The 20,963-nt window shown below is 39.7% G+C and overlaps 1 protein-coding gene and 1 long non-coding RNA gene across 6 annotated transcripts in view; one reads left to right on the forward strand and one right to left on the reverse strand.

Moving 5' to 3' along the window:
- ARB2A (ARB2 cotranscriptional regulator A) overlaps nucleotides 1-20,963 on the forward strand; it is a 214,163-nt gene that overhangs the window by 164,851 nt on the left and 28,349 nt on the right. The gene's annotated exons all lie outside the window — the stretch shown is intronic.
- LOC307226502 lies at nucleotides 4,490-5,473 on the reverse strand. The gene is made up of 3 exons (XR_013843475.1): nucleotides 5,298-5,473; nucleotides 4,831-5,124; nucleotides 4,490-4,508 (listed from the first exon to the last, which is right to left on the reverse strand). It is a non-coding gene; the product is annotated as an uncharacterized lncRNA (long non-coding RNA).

The following is a 20,963-nucleotide window of genomic DNA, read 5'->3' on the forward strand; positions in this document are numbered from 1 at the left end:
CATGTGATACACTTTAAACAGTAAAATAGTCAATTTTTTAAAAAAATCTATAATTTTAATCAAAACTTTGTTTCAGTCATTGAAATTCTGTTATTGCTGCTTACAAACATTAAAGTCAATCAAAACATCAGTAGCTTGCGAAATCAATATTTTTAATATGTTTGCATTGCGGTGCTGCAGATTTTGGACTAATAGATCGCACCCATATTGATTTCCATGGGAAATGTTAGTCTGATACTGAAATAATTAAAAAAAAAGCACCAGGGATTATTGGTTTGGAATTTTGAAGGAGATAGAAGTATAAAAATTGGTTATTGACCAAATTGCTTGGGGTGAATGAACCTTGGGCATATGCAATAAACTTGTAGCACAGAGTCATTACTGAATACTACCTTAGTCCCTTAAACCTAAAAGAAGTCAATAACCCATTATAACAATGCAAATTGTGGTGAAATAACATATGGGGCATTTTCGTATAACATTCTTTGAAATCAACGGGATATTCATAAATATAAATCTGTTAATAATCATTTAATTAAATGTAGAGAAACAGGAACTACTTTTCACACAAAATAATAATAGACATGGGGCTAAACTACATGCTACATTAGAAGTCTTTTTAACTAATGTGTTTAGAACCTAGACATAACTCTTTCCGTAGAAAAAGCAGACACAGCATGTGTGTATAATTTGATTGGGGCTGTTGCGCAGGGAAACAGGCAAAGCCTTTCCCCACCCTCCTTTCAAATCAACCCCCTCCAAAGAAGTCACTATTTATCCCAGAAGGTGCACAGCAGCTTCAAGAGTAGTTTTTGACGGGGAATGTGTTAACCCACAGATCTCCTTAGTTGTCCTGTAGATGATATTCAATGCATTGTTGTCATTGGCATATTGCTGCTTCAGCAGGGCTTAGGGGTTTTTTTCCTGATCACTTTGTGGGTAGGGAGCTGATTAAGGTGGTCCATCCAGAAACCAACAATCCAATTGGTTTTAAGAATACGAGGAATTTGCTTGTTGATTCTAGCTTTCCTGCCATGTAGCAGGTAAGTACAGTGGTACCTCGGGTTAAGAACTTAATTCGTTCTGGAGGTCTGTTCTTAACCTGAAACTGTTCTTAACCTGAGGTACCACTTTAGCTAATGGGGCCTCCCGCTGCCACCACGCCACCGCCGTGCAATTTCTGTTCTCATCCTGAAGGAAAGTTCATAACCTGAGGTACAATTTCTGGGTTAGTGGAGTCTGTAACCTGAAGCATCTGTAACCTGAAGCGTCTAACCTGAGGTACCACTGTACACAGCTTTTGTCTGGCTTTCTTCCTGAAGAGCACGGGTCTTGTTGCACTAAGGTTGAGGGGTACTTAGAAGGCTTCCAATGCACAAAAAAACTAAATAAAGCCTACTCCTTCTCACTAGCTAGCAGCCAGAGAGGAGGCAAGTGGGTTCAACTCTGTTTAAGTTGCCCATTTTGGGGGGGACCCACCTGATAGCAGCCTATTGTCCACTCGCTGGCAACAATTGCCTGCAGGCCCAGTCACCTCACTCTGCATCAGTATCCGTGTATAAGACAAACCCCAATTTTTGCTTTAAAATTTTAGGCAAAAAACATTGTCTTATACAGAGAAAAATGCAGTAATATTTTCCCATTTTGTTTTACTATTGGGCTTTATATTGTTTTTAGTATGTCCTATAAACTGCTTCAGTTGCTGCTTAAGCAGCAGAGAATGTGCTATAGAAACATATAAAATAAATCAATAAATATTGAAGAAACACAAGTTCAAAGTCCTTTGAGTTAACACAGAACTTTCTTTACAGTTCTGGATTCTAGTCTTTATATTGTTCTTAAGATTACAGTAAAAAGCATTTAGTTTATTTCATAGATGTGGTACTTGTTCATAGTGATCACAAGGCCAAAAATAACACTGGAAACTGAGATTGTGCTACTAAATCTAATTTTTGGAATATGGAAAAATTGTTTGCTTATAAAATTGCATTAAATATACATTTTATTTTTAAATGACCAAAAATACTTAATCCAAATCCCATCAAATGAAATATAAAATCTGATTTAAGTGAGAACAGAATAAGGTGAATGAACATGTAAATAAACATATAAATAAAATAAGTTACAATAATAATAATTTTTATTATATGTCTGCATGATAAGTTTTATTATCCCAATTTTAAATATCAAAGAATTGATCCTGCTTGTAAGTTTCAAAGAGGCATCTAGTTGTCCACTGTGAGAACAGGATGCCAGACAACATGGGCCATTGGCCTGATCCAGCAGGCTCTCCTTAAGTTCTTATGAAATACAAAAATGTCTTTCCAAAGGCATACATGAAATAAATACCATTATTAGGATTTGAGTTTCAAATATGTAGTGTCTAATCTAATACATATTTTTGAAAAATGTAAACTGCTTTCATTTTGTCTAGCAAATTATTCGGCATACCTGATCTGTTTTGAATCGGGTCTTGGAGGGTTATCAGAAATCTAGTGTCCCTTGGCAGAGAAACTAGCATGGCATTAATCAGTTTTGTTATTAACTGCTATTCTTAAAATTCAAGTATTAATTATTATTTATTGTTTATTCAAAACATTTATATGCCACCTTCCATCAAATGATTGCATTGTGCTTTTCAAAAATAAAATTAGCAAATAAAACTAGAAACAGACAGCTTGTAAATGTGCTATAAGTAGACAGAGAATTTAAATATTTAAGATGAGAGTGTTTTTAAAATGCCTGGAATCCAGATCTGGGCAATATCTGGTTTTCAACATCACAATATATCACCAGCTAAACATCTCAATATACCAATATATCACAATGTCTGAAATAAGAATGAAGCTATGTAGAGGCACTAGCTGGCTTAACCGTTTTCCCCACATCATGATTTTTGCTGCCTCCTGCTGGTGGCAGGGAAGAGCTGAACCAGCAGAGTTAACAGAGGCTGCAGGAAACAATAAAAGCATTGTCTGGCTTTCCCCACATTGTGATTTTTGCATGGTACACACACACACACCCCTCATGATTTGTGATATATTGCCAGATCAAAAAATTATTAAACCAATATCACAGTAATGGCCTTCAAACTTGGCTGGATCTACACTGATTGAAAAAACACTATAAAATCTCTCAGTGCAAAAATCCCATTGGTGACCGATCGCAGCTCTACAGCGCCATCTGGTGTCATATGTTTATAATGCAGTTCTAACAATATAATAGATGAATGTAGCTGAGTCCCTGGTGTTGGATCAAATATCAATATATCGCCCAGCCCTAGTCTGGATGCATATCTATTTCAACCTTGGACTGACAGCAAAGTTTGTGCCAGACATATTTCTTTGGGAAGGGTACTCCATAGCTGGGACAAAGATGCAAGACTAACTTCTAATGGAGGTGGCATTTGGAGAAGACTGTCAGTCGATGACCTTAGCATTCAGGCAAGATGTGGGAGGAGAAACGCCTTGAAGTAGCTGTGGGATCATTAATATGAAATGTTCAGAATCTAATATGTGGGACAAAACCTGCCCACCCCCAGATATGCACTTTGTCCCTGCTGTGCTGTGTATTCCTCTCTTACCAGCTGCAGGCTGGCTTCCCTCTGATGGAGTTAGTTTCAGCTCTAGAAACCAGCTGTCACTTGTGACAATATTTATTAAAATGTATAGCTTCCTTTTTATTCCAGTCTACTGTGCTTACTGGGCACCTCTCCAATCTTTTTATGAGGAAAAAAGATCCTTTCCCTTCCTACAACGAGATGGCATTAGATACAAGGCAAACTTTGAAATCCAACCTAAATTGCTTTATTTAACTACAGTAGAGGGTTTTGGAGCATTTCTAAACAACAGTTTTCTTAGTTACATACACACACAGTATGTATGTTACATATACATACAACAAGTTATTAACTGGCAGAGAGATCACCAGTTGCAGTATACAACCTCTGCAATCTAAGGAACTGGCAAAGTTAGTTTCCCCATTTTTCTCATGCCAGAAGCAACACCTGACTGCTAGTTAGTGGAAAAATAACTTTCCCCCTTAGGGCTATAGACATTAATTAGTTGAGCAATGGAAAGAACAGGCCAAATGAAACCTGGCTTTATTTCATAAAGTGCTACTTACATCTCTCAAAAAGACTGGAACAAACCCTCCATGTCTACAAAGTGAAATGCACACATGTACAATTGTCTTATATAGTGACATGTATGCTCCCTTTGAGAGGAAGGGCAGGATATACCGTATTTTTCGCTCTATAACACGCACCTGACCATAACACGCACATCGTTTTTAGAGGAAGAAAACAAGGGGAAAAACATTCTGAATGAAACAGTGGATGTATCATTTTTGTGCTGCATGCTGTGGCCACAGACATGTGATCTGATGGTGAATTTGGGGTGACCCAATGCAAAAATCCTGAGAATCCCTGTGGATCCATGCTTTGTAACCATGTTTTTGCACCATTGCAGCCCCAGGCAACAGTGGGTGCGTGATTTTTGGGGGGCAGGCTGTAGCCATGGACATGCTATGTGATCTGATGGTGAATTTGGGCTGACCCAATGCAAAGATCCTGAGGATCCATGTGGATCCATGTTTTGTAACCACGTTTTTGCACCATTGCAGCCCCAGGCAACAGTGGGTGCGTGCTTTTTGGGGAGCAGGCTGTAGCCATGGACATGCTATGTGATCTGATGGTGAATTTGGGCTGACCCAATGCAAAGATCCTGAGGATCCACGTAGATCCATGCTTTTTAACCACGTTTTTGCACCATTGCAGCCCCAGGCAACAGTGGGTGCATGATTTTTGGGGGGCAGGCTGTAGCCATGGACATGCTATGTGATCTGATGGTGAATTTGGGCTGACCCAATGCAAAGATCCTGAGGATCCATGTGGATCCATGCTTTTTAACCATATTTTTGCACCATTGCAGCCCCAGGCAACAGTGGGTGCGTGATTTTTGGGGGGCAGGCTGTAGCCATGGACATGCTATGTGATCTGATGGTGAATTTGGGCTGACCCAATGCAAAGATCCTGAGGATCCATGTGGATCCATGCTTTTTAACCACGTTTTTGCACCATTGCAGCCCCAGGCAACAGTGGGTGCGTGATTTTTGGGGGGCAGGCTGTAGCCATGGACATGTTAAGTGATCTGATGGTGAATTTGGGCTGATCCAATGCAAAGATCCTGAGGATCCATGTAGATCCATGCTTTGTAACCATGTTTTTGCACCATTGCAGCCCCAGGCAACAGTGGGTGCATGATTTTGGGGGGGGGGGGCAGGCTGTAGCCATGGACATGCTATGTGATCTGATGGTGAATTTGGGCTGACCCAATGCAAAGATCCTGAGGATCCATGTGGATCCATGCTTTTTAACCACATTTTAAGTGGGGAGGGAAGGAAAAACACAGAAGGGACAAGGAGCAGGAGAGGGGTGTGCAGAGAAGCAGCTGGCTAAGAATGCAGGAGAGGGGTATAAATGGGGGGGGGGGGAAAGGAAGGCAAAAGTTTTCCCTCACCTACCCACCCAAGCCAGCCAGCTCTCGCTCTCTCTCCCTCCTGCATGTTTTCACTCTGCTTTCCCCTCTGCTTGCCTGGAGGGGAGGGGCTTTCCCTGCTCTTTGTTCCGTTTGAGCAAACACAGCAAGGAAACAGAGGTGGGTGGGCAGTAAGACCCTGAGGCAGAATGCAGGAAAGCAGCCGCTTCCTCTTTTCAGGTTTCCCTTCTAGGAGACGCGCGGTTTGATTTTTGCCTGCTTTTTTTTGCCTCCCCTCGCACCATTTGGCTCCAGGGACCACACATTCGCTCAATAACACGCACAGACATTTCCCCTTCCTTTTTAGGAGAAAAAATCTGCGTGTTATAGAAGGAAAAATACGGTAAATTTTATGAATAAAAAATGACATGTAGGAATTAGAGAAAAACTGAGCAGCCCTCCTTCAGATGTCCTTTTGATTTAAATAGCTACACCTTCCTTACATTTTCCCACTAAACCTCATTAAAATAATAATAATAATAATAATAATAATAATAATAATAATAATAATAATTTATTTATACGCCTCCCATCTGGCTGGGTTGCCCCAGCCACTCTGGGCAGCTCCCAACAGAATATTAAAAACACGCTAAAACATCAGACATTAAAAACTTCCCTAAACAGGGCAGCCTTCAGATGTCTTCTAAAAGTCAGTTGTTTATTTCTTTGATATCTGATGGGAGGGCATTCCACAGGGTGGCAGCCACTACCGAAATGGCCCTCTGCCAGGTTCCCTGTAACCTCACTTCTCGCAGTGAGGGAACCGCCAGAAGGCCCTCAGTGCTGGACCTCAGTTTCCGTGCTGAATGATGGGGGTGGAGGTACTCCTTCAGAAATACTGGTCCAAGGCTGTTTAGGGCTTTATAGGTCAGCACCAACACTTTGAATTGTGCTCGGAAACATACTGGGAGCCAGTGAAGATCCTTTAGGACTGGTGTTATATGGTCTTGGCGGCCACTGCCAGTCACCAGTCTAGCTGCCACATTCTGGATTAGTTGTAGTTTCTGGGTCACCTTCAAAGCCCCACGTAGAGCGCATTGCAGTAGTCCAAGCGAGAGATAACTAGAGCATGCACCACTCTGGCAAGACAGTCCATGGGCAGGTAGGGCCTTAGTCTGCATACCAGATGGAGCTGGTAAATAGCTGCTCTGGACACAGAATTGACCTGCGTCTCCATGGACAGTTGTGAGTCCAAAATGACTCCCAGGCTGTGCATCTGGTCCTTCAGGGGCACAGTTACCCCATTCAAGACCAGGGAGTCCCGCATACCAGCCCGCCCCCTGTCCCTCAAAAACAGTACTTCTTGTCAGGATTCAGCCTCAATCTGTTAGCCGCCATCCATCCACCAACCGCCTCCAGACATACAGCCAATTAACAGCCAGTCTGTTCGCTTCACCCTGCTAATGTCCATTTGTGCCAGCTTTCCCAATATGTAAACCTTTCCCCATTGTGCTCCGCCATTCTCCCCTGCTTCCAAAGGACATTCTATATCAGGATTTCCCAAACTTGGGTCTCTGCAAGCTCTTTTGGATATAACATGGCTTAACAATTCTCTAACACACGGATACTCAAGATTGAACCAGACTTCCATCACAACTTTTTGGCGCAATGTCTTCCCCTTCTTCAGGGGTTGTGGTTGAGAATTTGGAGTCAGAAGGGGAATTGCATACAGGTCCAGGTCCAGATGCGCCTCCAGAAGAAGAGCCTGTGGTGCCATTGCCCTTTCAGTCTGAGAATATCACCTTTCATTCCCAAGTGTTAATCAAACCAGTAGCACACGTAAGACTTTCTAGGGTTAGAAGGGGGAGGAACATGGAGGAATGAATGTCTTTTGTTAGCAAGCTGCCAATGGATATAACTGTGTGGTGATTGATGACAGCCAGACATAAATTTTGGCTATTGAATTCAGTCTGGAAAACAGAGTGAACAGGTGGTTAACCTCTGATGCTCTGAAACAGTCATTTTCTGTGTCAAGACACCAAGAAACTGTCAGCTCCTGGGAACCACATAAGAGCCCTGATGAGCATTGGATCTTCAAAATCCTCTCTTTCTTAATTATTCCTGAGATGCTTATAATTCATATATCGAAAATGAGATTTCTTTGTCTGCTGGTGGAAATTTACATTCGGCGTGTGAGTTGCTTTCTGGCTACAATAAGGGAAGGGAAGTTGGTTGTTAAAGGGCTGAAGGCAGAAGAAAACGTCTGCTTTAATTGTTTGAATCAAGAAAGTTTGTTGTTTTCTCAAAAAAAGTGTTGCCTATAAATTGAAAGTAAATCTTCACTTGATGCTTCCTCTGTGGGAAAAGAGTTTACTCTAATAAGAGATAATGCTGTGAAGATCTTAAGGTGGAGACGGGCGATGTAATGAGACTGAATTGTTAATAAGATCAAAAACATTCAGTATAACAAGTATATCTTTGGACATTCCACTGTTGGCCACCTTCAGCAAATGTTTGATGAGCAAATAAAATGGATTAGAACGAAGTTTGATCTAATCGAGAATGAAAGTAAACCAGAGATGAATGAAATGGAAAGCAGAATCAAACAGGGAGGGAACAGGTGGTGAAATGGGAAAGTCCTTCACACTGGTTTTTGGATGAATGAAACAGTCAAATGGTGGAATTATGATGCTGGAGGAGTGGAATGAAGCCATGGATGGAGAGACGTCTTGATCTGGCATCAAACATGACTGTGCTATCTCTGTTGGTGAGGAGCCAATGAGAGACCTTCAGTCTGCCATGATCCCTCCCCCGGAAGTCAACTGTGTTTCTTGACAATCAAACATTCTCACTTTGAATGTTTGAACACACACACTCCCCTCTTAATCACTTCAATTTTCAGGTGGGCATCTCAGTTCCAACCCCTTAGCTGCTGTCATCTCCTTACTCAAACCATACCAAAATATGTGATAAAACCCACATTCAGCTTAAATAAATGATGAAATTCATACTAATTTTAATGAATTGGGATTTTAAAAATTAAATTTATATACCAATCAAAGATCACAGGGTGTTTTATAGGATTGCAATCTATATCAGGAATTAAGTAAATACAGTGATGGAAAAGGGAAAAATGAACATGGATAAAACTATGTGGGGAAAATATGGCTTGGTGTTGTGGGTTATCTTTGCCACTTCATAGGTGGCTAAACATTCCTGTTTGAGGTAATTTGTGATCATTGACATATAATCACAATCATAGCAGCTTTAAGCTTAAAATAAAATACTTACATCAGGTTATAAAGTTTTACTGTTGCATTATACAGTTGAATTAAGTATTTTCTGCTTTTTTATGTGATTTTTTTTCAAGGAAACATATTTTCATCTTCAAAGGATTTTTTGGGGGGACTTTAAAAACACAGCAGAAATGTCAAATTAAAAAGTGAATAAAAAGATTCATCATATTAATAATTTCACCTCTTTACACTTTCACCTCTTTACACCTCTTTACAATTACACCTCTTTACACCATACTTATGGTGACATGACAATACTGTTATATAGCTTCAGATTATGAAAGGCAACAGATGTTGAAATTATTGTTCATGGTAAATGGTTTGCAAAATTAGAAAACCATCCAGTCTTTCTTCTAAAACACATACAAGGTGATGTAATTAGCTAGGAATGGGTTTCTCTGCTGAATCAGAAGCTGCAATCTAAGCATACATAGCCGAATAGCTTCCACTGGAATTCCTAAGGTTTCTGAATAAACATGTTGGTTCAGGATGTAAGACCTACTAAAAACAGTCAGATTTACTTATGAGTGTGCTTAAAATAATATTCCTCAAAGTATAGATATTGGAATGGCATCACATGATTGTTTTTGTGATATTTATTTTCTTCTGTAATGGGAAGAAATTGATTCCAAATGTGTTGTCTTGACCCCGTACTCCATACATGGTAGTGCCTAACCTTAAATGATGCTTCTCCAGTCTCGGCTGTATTTACAGTAATTACGTGCATAATGTAGCATATTATTGTCTGGACTTCCTGTTTAATCAGTACAGAGCTTCTTACAAGTGCAGCTGAAAAGGGCAAACAAAATTAAAGCTTTATATACCAAAACAAGTTTGATTTGCTAAGCTCCCAGCATTCCAAAGTACACAAATTTGTTCCACTAAGTTTTCCGATGGTTTGCAGATGGGCAATGATTAATCAGAGAGCTAACTGAAGTAGTTTGCAATTAAACTGGAAAGCTCTGAAGCATGCTAATTGAATCAGAAAATTAGAGGCACTGAGCAGTAATTGGCTATTTCTCATGCAGCAGGTGCCAGGCCACTCATCTGTGGAACAAGGTATTTAAGGCACATTAGCACTAGTAAAAATACTTCTTGATATGGAACAGCTAGATTTTCTGCTCATTTTCACCATGGATGCCAAAACATACAGCTGGGATGTCTAGTGCTTCAATTCATGTTAGTTTCTGTAAGATAAGCACGTAGGAAGCTACCATCGTGCAACCTGTATATACACCATGGAGATGTTGTAAGTGACACTAACGTACAGAAACAAAATAGGCAAGATATCTATATTGGCCAAGGCTCTATTGGTAATCAAGGATGAAGACAATGAATTACACAGAACTCTTTAACAAGTGATAACATGCTTGTTACAACGGAAGTTGGGCTAGTAAAATTGCTCAATTTATGTATTTTGTAGCTGTTACTTATGTGGGGCAAACATAAGCTACTGGCCCCCAAAAGACCTCAAAATCTGCTACAATTTTTCAGGTCTGCAATAAGGTGGAACTCTTGATCTGGAGCCTTCAGAATAGTTATTCACATGAAAGGGGAAAGAGTGCCGTATAAATGTACCCTGCTGCTCTTAACAATTGCCATTTGTCACGTAAAGGTAATATGGAACATTGCAGCTTCTCATACTGTAGAACCCAGATCAGGATGCTGGTGGCTTATGTCTGTGTATTATCCCAGAGTGATCTCTTCATGGTAGCTAAAAGCAGTTCACTGGAGAAGGTGAAAATCTTATGGGGAGAACTACAGCTTATCTTCAGTGGTTAAATATTGTGGTGGTACATGCCCAAGTCCTAATGCCACATTCCTGAAACTATTTGTCTGGGTAAATGTTGGGATTCCTTTGCAAATATGTGGCTTCTGTAGTCTTCCAGTAAAATCAGTGTAGTTTATTTACTTTTGAGACAATATGTTTAGAATAATAATAATAATAATAATAATAATAATAATAATAATTGTAGACTGCCCGATACCTGTAGATCTCAGGGCGGTTCACAACATGAAGTTACAATTTAAAAACACATAATAATAATAATAATAATAATAATAATAATAATAATAATAATAACAACAACAACAATAACAGCAACAACAACAACAGCAACAGCAACAGCAACAACCTAATGTGGATGCTGTATCATATGACTTAAGCCACTGCCTTGGGCAGTGGAACTCTGTAGGGTCGTGCCCCCATGGGAACCCCCCTGCCCCACCCCTGCCACCACCAGGGTCATGTAGCTGCACCTTCCAGCCAAATATTCTGAGAATTATGCAAGATCTCATAAGATCTCACCAGAAGCAACCACGTGACCCCAGTAAGCGAGGCTTCAATGGGAACAACTTCCTGTCTTGCCTCAGGTGGCAAAACAGGGTTCGCTCCTATTTCTTTCAAATTTTTAAAACCCACTTAAGATTGCTTCACATCATAAAAACTAATCAAAATACAAAAGGGTCACCAATCTTAAGCCCAGCATCATGATACTAAATTCAAATCAAGTGATTGCAGTATAGCTAAACTGCTAGGGAAGGGAAGAATGGTGCTATATACAGGTAGCAAGAGGATGTGGTTTTCTGGATCCAAGCACCATGCAGATTCACTGACTTCTTACCATGCCCTTTGACAGCTGCTCATTCTTGCACTCGGTTAAATATGTTCAGTTATATAGGTCACCTCCACTATAGCTTTGCGGTGCTAAATATTTGCAGAAAAGCTGTAGAAATTAGTTTCTTGGAGATATGTTTTAAATATTCAGATTACTGAAGTGTGGATTAGTGAAGTTTGGCTGTTACATTGATTTTATTTCTTAATGTTCCCTTATTTCTAGATAGTTTTGAAATTTGAGAGGGGGAGAGTTGAATATTACTTGAAGATGTTGGCACCATAAATCTAATACTGCTGTGAGCTTAGTAGATGCATAAAACCAACTCATATTATGTCTCAGCATGAGTTTATATCTTCTAATTAGTACCACCATTTTATGTAGAGCACATGCTATGAAAGTTTGTTTGTCGTGTCAACAGAGACCAAAGGACATACAGTAGTTCTCTGCTAGAATAAGAGGACTATGTGGAAACAAAAGGCTTGTACCCTAAGCAGTAGGTAATCAGAAAAGAATGTAAAAGAATTAAGTGCTGTTGTGGAGATAAAGTTATACCCATTTTGCAATGAGCATAGGTGGTTATCATGATATTATTTTTCTCATTATTAATTAGACTTCAGTAAAGTACTGTTCTTTAAAAAGTGAATGAAAACATTAAAAGCTTAAAAGCTTCTATTCTGACAATTGAAAAGTAAAATTTTATGATATTCAAATGCTAATCATATTACTTAGCAGATGACTGAAGAAAGTAGTGTATTTTGAATAGAGGCATAAATTATAAATTGTAAACAGTGCATGGGGGATATATTGTAACTGCTTCTCATTTAAATTAAGACAGGGAGCTTTTTCTGAAACATATTATGTGACTTCATTAAGTTTTAAAATCCACTTTATAATGTTTTATTAAGATCTTTTGGCAACAGGCTACAAACTCCCATGCTATAGCAGTTCAAAGTTGTATAAAGAACTTGGCTATAGCTCACGAGCACATTCATAAATTCCAATATTATTTCTACACTTTTCTGTGCTGTTATATAATAAATGTACCTCTCTAATGCTGCTCTCCTTGCCCACAAATATGTTTTTGCTTTTTTAAAAACTAAAAAACATCTCAAACATTTACATGATCAATGTTTTTTGCTTGAGGGATAAAGTTTGCTCTTCCATAGACAAGTGAGAACATATTGATCATTTTATTCTATTTGCTATTTCTAAATTCAATATACCTCTTGAGTCGATAAGCGAGATCGAGAGCATATTTTTTTTGTGTGTGCCTGCTTGTAGCTTGTTCTCAAGATTCAAGATACATTTTTGATTAATCACAAATGCTCTGGGGTCATGGAGAGCAAATGTGTTTGTGGAGTGTCAGCTGATGCTGTCAGATAAATGTCTTAAGCTTAGCCAGGGTTCATGCCCCAGCTTTAGGCTGTGCCAAATGTCTCCCCTTGTTGAGGAAGATAACAGCTACACTGGAGGCGACTGAGCTGTTTGTTCACTGAAAGGGCTGACCTTGCCATATGGGGCTACAATCAGGTGAAAGAAATAGTGTATGTTTTAATTGAAACTTTTAAGACAAACTTTACTCTTCTTAATTTTACTCATTATTAATGCAGATGAATTCACTGCTTCTAGTGCCATGTTAGCTCACTAACTTTGCTTCTTCTTACAGTTTCAAAAAAAATAATTTTGCCATATAAATTCCATTTTGTTATTTCTTTCTATGCTAATATTCATTTAACATTGTCATCGTGCGAGAAGGAAACAAGGATGTTTTTGTTTTGTTTTTCTAGTTTCAATGCCCGTGGGGCTGAATTCTCAGTACAAACTAGAAGTTCCAACTGTGGGATTGGAAGGAATTGTTGAACATTTTCATTTCACATTTGTCTTCAAAATAACAGTTCTGACTTCCAGGTCGGCGCCATCGCCGAATGGCGGACTCCCTCCGAGCTCCGGAGGGAGTCGGCTGGGTAGGGGTCGGGTCCTGCCGTGCCGGCGATGCGGGGACCCTCAAAAACCATGGACTTGGTGACTTGGCGGGCACCGTTTGCGCCCCCCGACCCGCGAAGGAGCCTTTTTAAAGGCTGCGGAGCGGGTGACGGGGGGGTGTGGTGCTGTGAGTCCAATGCTTCCCCTGCCCAGCGAAGCCGCATGCCATTCGGCGGAGAGCAACTACTTCTTCTTTGAAAATTTCGGATTTGGACTAAAAGGAACAACCCGTGAGTAAATTGATTGGACTTAAAAGGGAAATTTGATCTTTGAATTTGGAGTGAGCGGGGGGAGTGCAAAAAGGAAGTCCGCCCCCCCCCCTGTTGTAGATGGCTCAACGCAAGGATTTGACAACTAAGATCGAGAGATGAACTTGTTTACCTTTGACAGCTGTCAAAGTAGCTGTCAAAGCAGGAAAATAAAAGAGAACTTTGTTACGATGGCTTTGCTGGTTAGATTTGTTACAATTTGGACATAAATTATTGGAAATAAAGGCAACAAGTTATTTGACTTTTGGGTCTGATTTTGAAAGAAATTAAGTTACCATATTCCCTCTAGAGGGAGGCTGGGACATTGCAACAGTAGCAGCAAGTGGAAAAATACTATGAATTTGAGCAGGATCTGTTATCTCTTGGGAAAGCTGCAAAAACGAAGCATTATTTTGTCTACAGAGGTTTCTATACTAAAGGAGACAATGGATTTATCTATTGAAGAAAAGAAGGGACTTGACGCAAGTTATGTTCCTGAATAACAAAAGCCTCTGTGGAGAACAAGAAGTTTCTGAATTAGAAGGTTTCTGCAGCAGAACAGGAAAAAGCAACCTGAGGAATAAGAGCTGGACCAAATTTGAAGCCGGAGTATTTGGAACATCCAGACTTTAAAAGGACCAAGAAATAGAATTTAAGTTAGACTCTTAAACATAGAGGTCTGGATGGAAGAACAATGACTTTTTCTGAGAGTTTTTTCGAGATTGGACTTTCTGAAATTAAAAGCTATCAAAAGACGGCAAAGTGGAGTTGAGATATAGACGTGGATACACCAGGCTGGCAGTAGACAATGGATGAACTTTGGGGATTGGAACCGGGGAATTGGGGGGGGGGGAGATTTGGAATCCAAAGGCTGTAAAATTATATATTATTTCTTTCTTTTCTTTTTTCATGTTTGTTGTTTGAAAATAGGGGAATTCGTGGAAGGGAAATGGGGTCGATCTTAGGGAATTATATAAAATATAAGGAGAAATGGTTCATTAAGATAAATAAGATAAATTAATTTGGAATAAATGGGTTATTTAAAATTACAAATAAGGTTTTAAAATTTGGGGTAAGAATCTGTGGAATCAATTTAAGGGAAATGGAATACAAGAGGGGGAGGGGGGGAAGTCTGGGAAAGATGCCACTGAAACCAAGTGTAAATCATATTTGTTTTTTCTTTCTTTCTTGCTATCTTTCCTTTTTATTCTGGAAAATTTTTAATAAATATTATTAAAAAAACAAAAAACAAAATAACAGTTCTGAGCCTACAGAAAATGTCATATAATGTAACCTACAAGTATGTCTCCCTTTTGACTTCTGAATACCTGTTTAATCACATTTGCCACATCTATAGCAATTTGTCTTCTATTACTAGACAGTACATAAATAAGAAATAGTGGCGCAGTTGGTCTGTTAACACCTGGAGAACATTTTGTATCAAGCCTGTCTATGATTTGTAATGCTACAGGCAAAAGCCTGTATCATATGGTGGTGCATAAATAAGTAAAAGCTCTCTGGGCTACTTGAGGACTTTGTTGTAAAACACCTAAAATCAGGGCCTTTCTTCACCTTGTCATAGATTGTTCTTTGCTTCAAACACCACGATCTACTTTTTCTTTCCTCTTAAAAAGTTTATACTGTCATGGGTAAATCAATGGGGCTAATTAGACACAACAATGCTGTTAAAAATGGAGAGGGAGAAAATAACACATCTGTCATGAACTCCCTCTTGGAAATGAGACATTTTAAATATTTTATGTTGAACACAAAATATCTTGAGGAGATTGTTTCATATTCTGTATTCCAACACAAACCTCTGTGTGAGAAGAATAATCCTGCTTGAACAAACCATTTAAACAGTTATTTTTTAAAGGAAAAAAAGCTTCATAATGTGTTCAATATCTCTTTTACTAAAGAATATATAGTACATAAAATGTTTTATCACAGATAATGTATTCAAAATTTACATTTGGAGACTTTTGGCACCCTAGCAACTTGTCCGTGTTGTGCCACTGCATAGAGGAAAACATGTAATTTGGCATCATAAGATGAGAAAGAGCAGTGGAAAATCTTGCCAACAAAAAGAACATTCTCTTTCCAATTATTTCTCTTCAGCCAACATCTAAATCAAATTGAATGCAAATATTTTGCCCATTAGACTAATCTGAATTGTATTTCTAGCAGTTTTTCCTGCAAGATATATTTTCTCCTAAGAAAAATATTTAGCACATAATTTATATCATACTTTTCAATGACGTGAAACATTTCCTGTTTTCAGCTTGCATAATTTGTGCATCTGCATGGGTTATGCACCTGTGAGTTTGAATTAGAGCATTTAAAGCTATGTATTTAGGTTAACAGGGACGCAGGTGGCGCTGTGGGTTAAAGCCTCAGCGCCTAGGGCTTGCCGATCGAAAGGTCAGCGGTTCGAATCCCTGCGGCGGGGTGCGCTCCCGCTGCTCGGTCCCAGCGCCTGCCAACCTAGCAGTTCGAAAGCACCTCCGGGTGCAAGTAGATAAATAGGGACCGCTTACCAGCGGGAAGGTAAACGGCGTTTCCGTGTGCGGCTCTGGCTTGCCAGAGCAGCGATGTCACGCTGGCCACGTGACCCGGAAGTGTCTCCGGACAGCGCTGGCCCCTGGCCTCTTAAGTGAGATGGGTGCACAACCCCAGAGTCTGTCAAGACTGGCCCGTACGGGCAGGGGTACCTTTACCTTTACCTTTTATTTAGGTTAACAGAACAGTAGTAGCAAAAACTGAGTGATGGAAAAGAAAGTGTCCTACATGCTAGAATGACACAAATTCCATAAGTTGTGCATTCATTAATTTCTAAGTCATGTATGTAAAGCATCTGACCATGGACATATTCCTTGCTGTGTTTTTTTAAATCCTTACTAAGAAGAGAAATGTCCCTACCTGACATTTTTTTAAAGGTTTCTCCATTAAGACCATTCTGTCCCTTCCGTGAAAACATATATTTCATCTTTGACAACTGTTTCATGGCGTTACTGGTGTTACTTGGTGTTACTGATGGTGCATGCACAACTTCTTCTTCTTCTTCTTCTTCTTCTTCTTCTTCTTCTTCTTCTTCTTCTTCTTCTTCTCTCTCTCTCTCTCTCTCTCTCTCTTTTTTTTTTTTTTACCCCAGGACAGCTGCCAACTGCAGCTGACCCTGCTGTGTTTTCAGCTCCAGTACATCTTATAAAATAAAGTAGTGTTGTCATGCTGGAAACATATTTGAGGAAATAATTCATGACTATAGTTCACCAGACTGAAAGAGAGGCTCTGCATAGTGTAGAAATTATCTTTTGGTTTCTGAGTGAATGGTGACAACCAAAACACTTATAAGGCCCAGTTCAAGAAAGAGTGGGCATGAGTTTTGGCAAATATTGCCACTTCTGCCCTCCGGCTTAGTTTAAATGGTAAAGCAGAATGAGAAAGAAGCACAGTGGTGATCAGAGAACTGAATATTCTGAATAAACTCTTTATCCAGAGAGAGAACTCTGAATGATCACAGTCATGCTTCATAACATGCATTCTGTTTGTCTATCAGCAAATGTGCTTACATTTGCCAAATTCTCAGAATCCTGGCTTTACACTAAAACAAGCAGGCTTCTTGCACTCATTGAGGAGAAAACGGTAAAATATGTTCAAGCTCAAAAACTGGAGATCTGATTGTGATCATGCTCTCAGTCCCTATGCCTGTTACTCCCAGACCTTTTTCTCCATCTTTATGCATTTCATTTGTATGGCCTCAACTAAATCATTCCCCTTCCATGGCCATAGTTACAAACTGGGGTACACTTCATGCATTAGAACTTCCTGCACAGATAGTACTTCCATGTAGGAAATTGCTTGTCACAGTTTAATGAACAGTCACATGTGACAAATGACACTTGTCTAATTTGCTGCATGCACATGGTAAGAAACTCTGATTGGTTTCCTCTGAAATAGACTCAACTAAGTTTGCCTTCTGTGGTTCTGTGTATACAAGGTGTATGCATTTTCATATTCAGAAATTATATCTAAATAGGATATTCATATGCTGTAGTCCTGATAAAATAAAAGGCCAGCAGTTATATTTTATTGCATTTAAAAATACATCAATATTCTGATTTATAGAAAATTAAGAGAATATCCTGCTTGGTCATTCCAACATGTCATTTTCTATATTGTGAACCTTTTCCTATTATTTTGCTTTTCCTCTCCTCCTTTTAGCGTTGATAGATTTTGGGAGCAATAACATTAAGTTAGTATCTTTTTAGATACTTTTCCTGGTTCAGTGTCCAATAGTTTAGGAGGGGGAAGTCTCAGGGAGAAACAAATGTCATATGAACATCAACTGCATCCTTTTCATGTAGCTTCCTATCACTTTACAATCTTATGCTGAATGGAAACTGAATATGTTTGCAACCAAGCTACTTATGAACAGTGCCATTTCTATGTTCTCAAAGAAAGTGTAGCAGGAAGAAGAAGTATGTTTTATATATACCAAAAGATAAATGGTCTTTCTATGTAGCTTGAATAATTAGCTGTCCAATGAAGTTATCGGACAGGCACAAAGATAAACTGTGTTAGCGGATAAGAAAACTTTCAAAAGCAAAACCTTTTAGACATATGGAATACATAGGCCAACACTTAATTTGTCCTATTATTTTCTTCTGCATAAGTGTCACACAAAATATGTAGACTAGATTGTTGGATGTCTGTTGAAGATGCAGGTTTGAGAGTGACAAATGAGATTTACACTTCAAATGGTGGGTTGTTCAGTTATATAAATATAGCCTAGTGATTAAAAGTCTTTGTGCTAATGTGCTAGCTCCTAGCACCATCATTATCAGCAATGTAATAAGCCCAGCTTTAGTTAATTTAGCATCTAAAACAGAAGCATACATTTTATTGCCTTATCTGTGCCTTATCTGTAGTAAATTGTATATGAAATGGATCCAGCCAATGTTTTAGATCCTAACCCCACCCCACCCCCATAGACCAACTTTGACAGGTGAATGGGGCCACCTTGTATCGTTATGAAGTTATGTGGCTTTGCAGATGTTCACTATAACCTCCAATCACCTGATAGATGGTTACTGCAAGCCCCTTTGATGATGTAGCATCAGGACCCATCAGCTGACTGGTGCTGAGAGCACACCTTCAAAGGGAGTTTCTATAACTGCTGGTTGGCAGTTACAGTGAGCACCTTTGAAGTCCATCCGCAGGTGTGGTTAAAATTCAGACCACATCTGCAAACAGTCATTTCTCCTCTGCAAACCAGCGAGTTTATTGGGGCCAAAAGTGTGTCTTCAATGGGGCTTGCTGACAGTGCCAGTCTGCTGATCAGTACTGACAGCTACCCCCATCAGCTGCATTAGGGATCTCCCAGTAGGAACAATCGGGAACTCACTTTAAGTTTCCACTTGTTCCTTTAGATTGTTTTTTACCTGCCCCACATGACACCATGCATGGGGAAAAGTGGTTGTGATTTGAATAAAACATGCTCCTGGGCTAAACTGGGAACTGTGCTGAGCCTAATTAGGCCTATGGGCAGGAGGTTCCCCAACCCTGCATTAACTGCTCAGAAACCCTATTCTTCTATCTTACATAAGCAGCTCCTTCCCCATCTTCCCTGGAGCTACTTAAGAAAGACCTGTGTGCCCTAAGGGAAGGCAGAAGTAAGGGAGCCCAGACCAAGTTGCACACACACCATCAGCTCCTGATAGAACATTCTATGGCCTGAGAGAAATGTTGGAGCAGCTCCTATCTTCCTGGAGTTCTGTGTGCCCTGAGGAAAGATGAAAGCCCAGTCCAGGAAGCTTGTGCCATCATCTCCCACTTAGCCTGAGAGGATTTTGTCATACCACATTTTATACTTTAAAAGTAAAAACTGCCTCAAGTGCCTGGGCACAGAGGTAGTATATAAATCTAATAAATATATATACACTACCAGTTTCCAGGCTGTCTGGGAGTCAAAACCTTTACTAGTCTCCCCCTTCCAGCACTATCTGAAGGCTGTTGCCATGGCTAAGGAAGGGAACCAAGAAGAGCTTTGCTGCAGACCAGGTGTGAGTCTCATTGTCTCTTCCCCATCTCCAGTGCTTTTTTTCTGGGGGTACACAGGGGTATGAGTACCCCTAAACATTTTGTGAATCTTTGTACTTTGGTCCATTTACTGTATTTATTTTTCCCAATTTGAACTATAAAATAGTGGTTTTCTTGAGTCAAAACGAGAGTACCCCTAAATATTTTTATATAGAAAGAAAGCACTCCCCGTCTCCCTCAGCAGCAGCATTGTCCCTGAGTAACGGAGGCAAGGAGAAGTATCTTTGTTAGTGGGGGGAGGGGAGGTTCCTCTCCTTTCACCATGGTGGCAAAGGGAAAGGTTGAGCCATCTAGGTGCCACCTTACCACAGTGCCACCTGTTTTTGACCCAATCTGTAACCTTCAACGACAGACATTAATGGAGCCAGTTAATTCTGTGACAGTTCCTTTTTTGTGTGTGTGTGGCAGAAAATGAACCAAAGCTCTCAAGGACACCATTTGAGTGGAGGCAAAATCTACAGCCATTGACTGAGGGCAAAAGAGAGGTCATTCACTTTCATTAGAGGAAATATCTCACTATTCTTGATAACACATTTGGAAGTAAGGCAAAATCCCTACAGTACTTACAGTAGGTCACTTGATTCAGGGATTTCCTCATCCCAGCTGCATACCCCAGTAGCAATTTATTGTCATAAATTTCAGTGGTTCCCATTGATATCTGTGGGGCAAAGTAAAGGGCCTGCAATATGCAACACAACTGAAGGGTCTCTAGTGTCACAGGCAAGTTGGGGAGACACTTTTATTTCATTTTCCCTAATGAGAAAAGGACACTCAAGGACACTGGTGATGGTGTCACCAAACACTGACAACTTCACCTTTGCTGTTATAGGGTTGTAAGGGGGACTAGCCCAGTCAGGAGCAGAGACCATTGACCTCCACATTTCATCATGGTCTCATTGAGTCATTAAGTCAGTGATTACCAGTATATTCCAGATTTCATAATTGCCTCGGAGTGGGCAACTCTATGTATTTCAATGGGTGGAGAATTCAATAGACTGTCCCCTAACAAATTTATAATATGATTTTTTTAAAAAAGCATTTCTGCTGAAGCTAATAAAGTACACAGTCCAGTTCATATGATTATTCTCAATATGCTGCTCTTATTATTGGAGACTTGCAGTCAAAGATGTGATGGTTTATAACAGATAAGCTCTGTAGGCAGTGATATTACTGTGGCAATATGCAAGAAAGTACAAAGGTAATGTTCATGCTGCCATGGAGCTTTGAGATAGAATTAGATGA

Source organism: Podarcis cretensis (assembly GCF_951804945.1).
Source record: "Podarcis cretensis genome assembly, chromosome: 11".
Taxonomy (NCBI): domain Eukaryota; kingdom Metazoa; phylum Chordata; class Lepidosauria; order Squamata; family Lacertidae; genus Podarcis; species Podarcis cretensis.